Consider the following 10245-nt stretch of genomic DNA (forward strand, 5'->3'; position numbering starts at 1 on the left):
GAGTTACCGTAAATTCTCCTATAATACGACAAGCAAAATAATAGTATCCGGAATTTCCGCAAGGTGGAGCTAATAAAGCTCAACCTCTCATGTTTGAGCTGTGGCCATCAAAGTCTTTAACGAAGATATTACTAATAGTATTAATAATGAATGACCTTGGACAAGCTGTAAGTGTAAACTCAAAGTATTGCCCTGGTCAACATTCTTTTTTTCATTGACCGTCTTTGTAAAAGTAACACCACAGCATTTCGCAATCACGCATTTGTTTCCAATCATGCAAAGTACAGTGATTCACCATGCCTTTCACATGCTCATAAAAGAGATTGATTTAGGAACATAAACATATTACCGTATGCAAACTGTACTGTATACAGTATGTATATGTATATTTAATGTCTTAACTGTGCCCGTTTAAGTATTGAATATTCATATCTAATTTTACCACTGAAGGGAAATCTTAGTAGCTGAGCATAAAAAGAATAGGAGCATACTGCAACGCGTGTGAAGGCCATAAACGATATTAATTTTGGAACATAAACATACAGTATATGGCTGGTCTCGGTACTTTAAAACATGGTTTCATTATGACCAGAATCGGTCTTGAGATATTTTTAACTTGATTTACAGTATTTGAGAGGTATGTCTTAACACCGATACTACAGTGCTTAAGTACTGCTCACGTATATGTTTCTAGGTTTATATTATGCATTTCATACGGTCAAATTACTTTTGAGCAACTAATAAGAAGCGCGAAACGGTATGCGTTTTACTTTCGTTTTGTGCTGGGACCCGTGGATTGATTAGAGATATCAAGTACATACAAGTCATTTTTTAAATGTTGTAGTTCGTCTTGAAAAAATGTTACGAGTACATCATCTATCAACAATTACACAGGTTCTGTTTCCATATTGCGGATTTTGGTTACGTAATATTATTTTCTAGATTTCACGTTGTGAATATATGATTTGGGCAAACAGAGCCGCAAAGAAGTACATTATGGGTTGTTGGGTTTTTTTTTGCAGTTTTATCTAGAACAAGCGATGCTTAAACCTTTGTCTGATTCTTGTGAAACTATCCACACGACAGTTACAGTACCTAGGAGTTGACTTCAGTGATGTCACTGATGGGATGTTTCTAAAAATCCATCCTCTGTAAAAACGTCTTCTCTAGTTGTCCTGCATATGTATTCGCTAATGAAGCTGTGTGTTCTGAGCCTGGATCTCTACATTTCTGTATGAACCAGCTTAGAGGGCTAAAGACAGCTTGTGTTTAAATTGAGTGTAAGGCAATTTATGCTTCTAAAGTCATGGTCAGCATTTATTATTGTACTGTGCTGTAAACTTGTTCTGTGCCAAGTCACATTATTTTATAGCGTTTTTATAGCGTTATCAAATCCGGTGGAGTTTCCTGACTCCCATGTCACATGGTCTGTGATTGAAACTTGTAAAACCGGTTTAACTCGTCACAGCCAGCACTCCGGTTGTAAAGTAGAAGCAGGCGAGATTTCCAGCGAAAAACACCTCCCCCTTCTTCAGGTGTGAGGGTCTTCTGCTCAGAATGAAACGCTAAAATGTAATGTAGGCTCTGAATGGGTTCAATTGTGATTTGGGCTTGATTAAGGTCGCTGCCTTTCATCTAAAACCCTACTTGAATCCTTCTAAACTAAAAATCAGTGTTTGTGAGTTCTAAATAAAGAGGTATCCAGGTAACAGTGAAACGGGCGGACAGTCTGGGGAGATCGCCCGTTTTCCATGTAAATAGTTCCCTGGTTCCGCACCCCTTGGTGTTTCTCTCGCTCTCTCTCGGGTCACCTGATCATTAGCTCGAAAGATTTGAGTGCTTTGTGTATATTCTAATGGTAGTGGGGGCAGGGTGTGTGGGAACAGGTTTGGTTGAAATTGCATTGGAGATCTATGTTCTTCACACCTGAAACATTTTCTCTGAAAGCATTTTCTTCGCAGTTTAACCGATCTTGTTACAGCATGTTACAGTTTACTATTATTAACCATATTAATTTTAAGTGCTTAATGTAAAATCTTGTAAAAATATATTTTCATTGTTCAAATATACATTAAGTCTGACTATCATATAATAAGTTAAATACAAAACTAAAGAAAAAATAGGGTTAAATATAATTCAAAATATTTTGCTAACAATGTTAACTGTTTATGAATAATAAAATGTATTAGCTAAGGAGTAGGATGGCACAGTTGTTAGTATGTTTTTTGTTTTGTTTCTTTTTCATAAATACAACAGTAGTACCTGATGTCTCAGTGGCTTTCAAAATTAAATTATGCATGCAAACCTGTGAACTAGAAAGATAACTAAGATATCCATCCATTTATAATGGTGACAAAGTGGTTAGCATTGCTATCTTGCAGCACTGGGGTCCTAGGTTCAATTCCTGCCATCCTGTGTGTGTGGGGTTTACATGTTCTCTCTGGGTTACATGGTTTTTCTCCATATGTGTGATATGACTCCCTCTCGCACTCCAAAACATACTGGTAAGTTAATTGGTTTATGGGAAAACTGGCCCTGGTGTGTGTGTGTTTGTGTCTGTCTGTCCTGTGATGGACTGGCGCTATGTCCAGGGTGTATTCTGCCTTGTGTCCGTTGCTTACTGGGATAGGCTCCAAATCCTCTGTACTGGATAAAGAGATTAGAAATGGAAGTAAAGGCACTGTGTGGATGGAACTATACACAGTGTTAGAAACCCACTATGAAATGGCAGCATCTCACTGAGAATAAAATATTTTATACTGCTGGCTTAAGGAAACAGCCTTTCCACCTCTCTTGCACATCAGTATCCATACCTAGTTATTTAAACAACTTGCCTCTAATTATAAACATCTTAATATGCTGGCTCTGTGGATCCGCATCAGCTATGTTTGCCCATTCCTTCAATTCATGTGCATCCAACACACAGTTCAATGCCAGCAACTACACATAATCTAAAATACAATCCTTATTTCAGTATCTATGTAAACATATAGTCTGTTAACTTCATCATCTTCATCAAAAGTATGCCTAACCCCATTAGGAAGTGTTTTTGTTATAAGTGTATTCCTCAGCTTTCCCCAAACTATCTTCTTCTTGCCAACATCTCTAGTCTTTTATCCTGCAATAACTCAGCCAACACTTAAATCTCCAAAAGCTGCTTGTGTTAATTTCTTTAAATTACAAATATCATGTGTAAATACTGGCCATGTAATACTCTGCATTGTGGAATAATAGTTTATTTTAAAGGGAACTAGAGAAACTAAGAACTAGAGAAATCTAGTTTTTTTCTAGAATTAATAAATGCACATCCTGTTCACTGAGGAAATTAAATCCACACTGAGCAATCTTCAATATGTTCAGAATATGACAGCAAGAATCCTATCAGGGATGCATTACACCTGTTTTCAAGTCCTTGCACTGGTTACCTATCAGATTTCGAGTCAACTTCAAAATCCTTATCCTCCTTATATACTGTCCTACAACTGTTATTATTGATCTCCGAATTATTGTACTTGACATGACTTCATTCAGCCTTTCCTGAACGTCTATGACAGGCAGAGAGAGTGCTGTTTCTGGTGCGATGTTTTACAGCTGACATTTCACTGTTTTAAACGAACAAGAAATTAGATTGCTCATAAATCACTTATTCTATATAAACACAGCGTAATTGCCCTCCGAAAATCTTCTTTTTCTTGTTCGTTTTAGAGACCTTGATCGAAACTGATTTTAGATGTCAGAAAGGATTTATTTTCTCTGTATTTCCTACATTGCTTTGTCGAGATTTTAACTTTATATCTAACTTTATATCTAGGCTCAGATTTCAACTATAAATCGTACAGTAATTAATAGCAGTAAATACTGATGTTTATACATAAAAAAGTCATGCCTTGGAGTATAGACCCCCAAAGGAATGCCATAGACTCAAACTGCAAAATAAACACATACAGAAAGAAAGTATTTGTATTGTAATTGCAAATCCTGGTACTGTATGAGTGATTGGTATGACTTTCCTCATTACAAATCTCTTATTAGAATTTAAATTTCTCTGTAACTCCAGGTCAGAACAGAGAAAATGTAACTCCCTGGACATAGCGCCAGTCCATCACAGGACAGACAGACACAAACACACACACACCAAGGCCAGTTTAAATCTAACCTCAGAACCTTTCTTTTCAGAAGACTTAGTGTCTGTACAGATGCAGCCATTCAAAGTGCGCGTCACAGACACGTACCGCAGGTGACGTCGCTCAGTATGACGCAAGATGACGCGTGGCACCGCAGTACGTGATTGGTTGACCGACAGGGGCACTCGTGGTCCGTTGGTCTGTCGTAGAAAGACTTACAGTAAAAACGTCTTTGCTGTGCCCGTTGTAGATATTGAATTTTACCACTGAAGGGAAATCTTAGTAGCTGAGCATAAAAAGAATAGGAGCATACTGTAACGCGTGTGAAGGCCATAAACGATATTAATTTTGGAACATAAACATACAGTATATACTGTAGCTGGTCTTGGTACTTTAAAGAAAAAAATACACACCAGTATTCCATTTCTCCCTAAACATTTTAAGCTTTGAAGTCTTTAACTAACATGATACCGGAGTCAACAAGCATACTTTTAGAATTTGATTAAAAGGGAATATAATATGGAATCGCGTATCTAAAGAATTTAATAACGGTATTCGTGTGCTGCGACAGGGCTGTGTAGGGCTTTTTCGCCTGCCTGTTCATGCGAGCTGTCTTCTAGCCGACTGGTCTAGGTGCGTGACTAGCAACTGGGAGGTTGTGTGATCGAATCCAGCTGGTGCCGGACTTTTCTTTTAACAAACATTTCTTCGAAAAAATAGAATAGCGATATTATGGACAATAAATTGACTTTTATATTTCAAAATATCGCAACATGAACGATATTTGCGATATTTTGAACATATCTTCCCTTCTGACAGCGGTTCCTCCTTCTATTGTGTGTGTGTGTGCAACAGAGTAAATTTTTATAGAGAAATGGAGGCTGGACAGTATGCGTTACAATATAAACATTTATATTGATTTAAATCGTGTTCTGATTTAAATCGCAAACGCGTGTTTAATTATGTGTTTTTTAATCATAATCAGGCTAATGCATTTCTACATTTTCTGTATGAACCAGCTTAGAGGTTCATACAGAAAGACAGCTTGTGTTTAAATTGAGTGTAAGGTAATTTATGCTTCTAAAGTCATGGTCAGCATTTATTATTGTACTGTGCTGTAAACTTTTTCTGTGCCTAGTCACATTATTTTATAGCGTTTTTATTGCGTTATTAAATCCGGTGGCGCTGTGTGTTAGAGTAGTTTCCTGACTCCCTTGTCACATGGTCTGTGATTGAATCCCATAGAACTATGACTTTATTTTTTAACAAACATTTCTTTGAAAAAATGAAACGTTTCCCTTGGTCAGAGATTAAATAAAACCTCACTCGCACCAAACAAATTTATATTTCTAAATATCACAAAATACGTTCATTGTCTTCCAATCGAGTCGAGTTGACATTGGAAGCCTGCCACACCCGGACTGTTAAACCAACGCATTAGCACGTCAAAGCCCATCGAGGGTATTGAGCCAGTATTGCCTTTAGTATTCCCCCCTCTCCCCTCAATTCAATTCAATTCAAGGTGTTTTATTTGCATGACAGATGGGTACAAGCAGTGTTGGGTATGTATATTGTAACGCTTACGGCAGACAGGCACTGTGTAAGAGCCGGCGCACCAGAGCAGCGCACCGAGGGAGCGTCTGCATTTCTAACTTAGTTTTTAAAATTAGTCAAGCAATATGAAGCATCTCCTTTTACTTAGTGCCTGAGCATAAAAAGAATAGGAGCATACTGCAACGCGTGTGAAGTCCATAAACGATATTAATTTTGGAACTTAAACATACAGTATATGGCTGGTCTCGGTACTTTAAAGAAAACATACACACCAGTATTCCATTTCTCCTAAACATTTTAAGCATCGAAGTCTTTAACTAACGCGATACCGGAGTCAACAAGCATACTTTTAGAATTTGATTAAAAGGGAATATAATATGGAATCGCGTATCTCAAGAAATTAATAACGATATAATTATATTCATGTTGCAAAAGAACTGCAACGGACATAAAAACTCCCTTGCTTTTAACAGAGCGTTCCATAATTTCTAACTACGAAAATGCCAGGTGAAAGGATTTGTAAACATATTTTGTTAAAGCAAGTCAGAACCCATTCAGAGCCTACATTACATTTTAGCGTTTCATTCTGAGCAGAAGACCCTCACACCTGAAGAAGGGGGAGGTGTTTTTCGCTGGAAATCTCGCCTGCTTCTACTTTACAACCGGAGTGCTGGCTGTGACGAATTAAACCGGTATTACAGGTTACAATCACAGACCATGTGACATGGGAGTCAGGAAACTAACACAGCGCCACCAGATTTGATAACGCTATGAAAACGCTATAAAATAATGTGACTAGGCACAGAACAAGTTTACAGCACAGTACAAAAATGCTGACCATGACTTTAGAAGCATAAATTGCCTTACACTCAATTTAAACACAAGCTGTCTTTAGCCCTCTAAGGTGGTTCATACAGAAATGTAGAGATCCAGGCTCAGAACACACAGCTTCATTAGCGAATACATATGGAGGATAACTAGAGAAGACGTTTTACAGAGGATGGATTTTTAGAAACATCCCATCAGTGACATCACTGAAGTCAACTCCTAGGTACTGTAACTGTCGTGTGGATAGTTTCACAAGAATCAGACAAAGGTTTAAGCATCGCTTGTTCTAGATAAAACTGCAAAAAAAAACAACAACCCATAATGTACTTCTTTGCGGCTCTGTTTGCCCAAATCATATATTCACAACGTGAAATCTAGAAAATAATATTACGTAACCAAAATCCGCAATATGGAAACAGAACCTGTGTAATTGTTGATAGATGATGTACTCGTAACATTTTTTCAAGACGAACTACAACATTTAAAAAATGACTTGTATGTACTTGATATCTCTAATCAATCCACGGGTCCCAGCACGAAACGAAAGTAAAACGCATACCGTTTCGCGCTTCTTATTAGTTGCTCAAAAGTAATTTGACCGTATGAAATGCATAATATAAACCTAGAAACATATACGTGAGTAGTACTTAAGCACTGTAGTATCGGTGTTAAGACATACCTCTCAAATACTGTAAATCAAGTTAAAAATATCTCAAGATTCTGGTCATAATGAAACCATGTTTCGTGTATGTTTTCTTTAAAGTACCGAGACCAGCCATATACTGTATGTTTATGTTCCAAAATTAATATCGTTTATGGCCTTCACACGCGTTGCAGTATGCTCCTATTGTTTTTATGCTCAGCTACTAAGATTTCCCTTCAGTGGTAAAATTAGATATGAATATTCAATACTTAAACGGGCACAGTTAAGACATTAAATATACATATACATACTGTATACAGTACAGTTTGCATACGGTAATATGTTTATGTCCCTAAATCAATCTCTTTTATGAGCATGTGAAAGGCATGGTGAATCACTGTACTTTGCATGATTGGAAAAAAATGCGTGATTGCGAAATGCTGTGGCGTTACTTTTACAAAGACGGTCAATGAAAAAAAGAATGTGGACCAGGGCAATACTTTGAGTTTACAGCTTGTCCAAGGTCATTTATTATTAATACTATTATTAATATCTTCGTTAAAGACTTTGATGGCTACAGCTCAAACATGAGAGGTTGAGCTTTATTAGCTCCACCTTGCGGAAATTCCGGATACTATTATTTTGCTAGCGGTATTTACCGGTAACTCGCGGTATTTACCGGTAGCTTGCGGTAGACTGCGTACAGCGTACCGGAAAATAATGCGGTATCGCCCGCGCATTTTGAATGGCTGCATCTGTATCTGCTTCATTTTCTAATTTTGGTAGCACCTCTAACTGCTTGTCTTTCTTATATGCATTTACTTTGTAATCTGTGGTCCTTTTATCTGTTTTTACATCTACTGTATTGCTTTGAGATGCCACCTTTAATGGTGATATATCAAATAAAGTTTTTTATTATTGTTATAGGGAAACATGATCAGATTGTCCCTGGTTCAGAAAAAAAGATCTAAAGTATACTAGTTTGTCACTCTTCTAATTCCCTTTGCTAAATGACTTTTCATACTAATCTGATCAATCTAACTGCCAGTTTTCTGTGCTTTCTCTATCCTGCTAGATTTGCAATTATTCTGAAAATTTTCATCTTGAAATAACTCATTTCTAAATACCCTTTTCACTGTTAACATCTTGCAGCAACTCTGCGACAAAATATACACTCTGACAGTTCATCCTGCTACCAACATTAAATAGAACAAATCTTAAGATTTCTATATTTATGTCTTTATTTAGTGGTTTCATTAGTGACAAAGGCTCAACTTTCTTGGAAAAATGTCTTTTATGTGTTGTGGAAAAAACTGACTTGCTTTAACAAAATATGTTTACAAATCCTTTCACCTGGCATTTTCGTAGTTAGAAATTATGGAACGCTCTGTTAAAAGCAAGGGAGTTTTTATGTCCGTTGCAGTTCTTTTGCAACATGAATATAATTATATCGTTATTAATTTCTTGAGATACGCGATTCCATATTATATTCCCTTTTAATCAAATTCTAAAAGTATGCTTGTTGACTCCAGTATCGTGTTAGTTAAAGACTTCGATGCTTAAAATGTTTAGGGAGAAATGGAATACTGGTGTGTATTTTTTTCTTTAAAGTACCAAGACCAGCCATATACTGTATGTTTATGTTCCAAAATTAATATCGTTTATGGCCTTCACACGCGTTGCAGTATGCTCCTATTCTTTTTATGCTCAGGCACTAAGTAAAAGGAGATGCTTCATATTGCTTGACTAATTTTAAAAACTAAGTTAGAAATGCAGACGCTCCCTCGGTGCGCTGCTCTGGTGCGCCGGCTCTTACACAGTGCCTGTCTGCCGTAAGCGTTACAATATACATACCCAACACTGCTTGTACCCATCTGTCATGCAAATAAAACACCTTGAATTGAATTGAATTGAGGGGAGAAGGGGGGGATACTAAAGCCAATACTGGCTCAATGGGCTTTGACGTGTTAATGCGTTGGTTTAACAGTCCGGGTGTGGCAGGCTTCCAATGTCAACTCGACTCGATTGGAAGACAATGAACGTATTTTAGCCCTAAATGAATTAATAGCAAACATGGTTTACATAAAATACATTTTTCCAAGAAAGTTTATAATAATACGATCTATAGTTGAAATCTGAGCCTACTTTAAAAATAAAGGAAAAGCATTTTCAGAGAGCAATCACGCTGTGTTTATGTAGAAAAAGCGATTAGGTTTATGAGCAATCTAATTACCTAATCGCTTAAAACGCTATATAAAATAAAGTTTATTTAGAGATGAATGATCAATGTGGTAGTTTAAATAATGTGAGTCAGGAAACTAACACAGCGCCACCGGATTTAATAACGCAATAAAAACGCTATAAAATAATGTGACACAGTACAGCACAGTACAATAATACTGACCATGACTTTAGAAGCATAAATTACCTTACACTCAATTTAAACACAAGCTGTCTTTCTGTATGAACCTCTAAGCTGGTTCATACAGAAAATGTAGAAATGCATTAGCCTGATTATGATTAAAAACACATAATTAAACACGCGTTTGCGATTTAAATCAGAACACGATTTAAATCAATATAAATGTTTATGTTGTAACGCATACTGTCCAGCCTCCATTTCTCTATAAAAATTTACTGTTGCACACACACACACAATAGAAGCAGGAACCGCTGTCAGAAGGGAAGATATGTTCAAAATATCGCAAATATCGATCATGTTGCGATATTTTGAAATATAAAAGTCAACTGATTGTCCATAATATCGCTTACCTATTTTTTCGAAGAAATGTTTGTTAAAATAAAAGTTCAGCACCAGCTGGATTCGAACACACAACCTGCCAGTTGGTAGTCACGCACCTAGACCAGTAGGCTACAAGAGAGCTCGCATGATCAGGCAGGCGAAACAGCCCTACACAGCCCTGCCGCAGTACACGGATATAATCATACCGTTATTAAATTCTTTAGATACGCGATTCCATATTATATTCCCTTTTAATCAAATTCTAAAAGTATGCTTGTTGACTCCGGTATCACGTTAGTTAAAGACTTCGAAGCTTACAATGTTTAGGGAGAAATGGAATACCGGTGTGTATT

This window comes from Atractosteus spatula, chromosome 7, assembly GCF_055471065.1.
Source record: "Atractosteus spatula isolate fAtrSpa1 chromosome 7, fAtrSpa1.hap1, whole genome shotgun sequence".
Lineage (NCBI taxonomy): Eukaryota > Metazoa > Chordata > Actinopteri > Semionotiformes > Lepisosteidae > Atractosteus > Atractosteus spatula.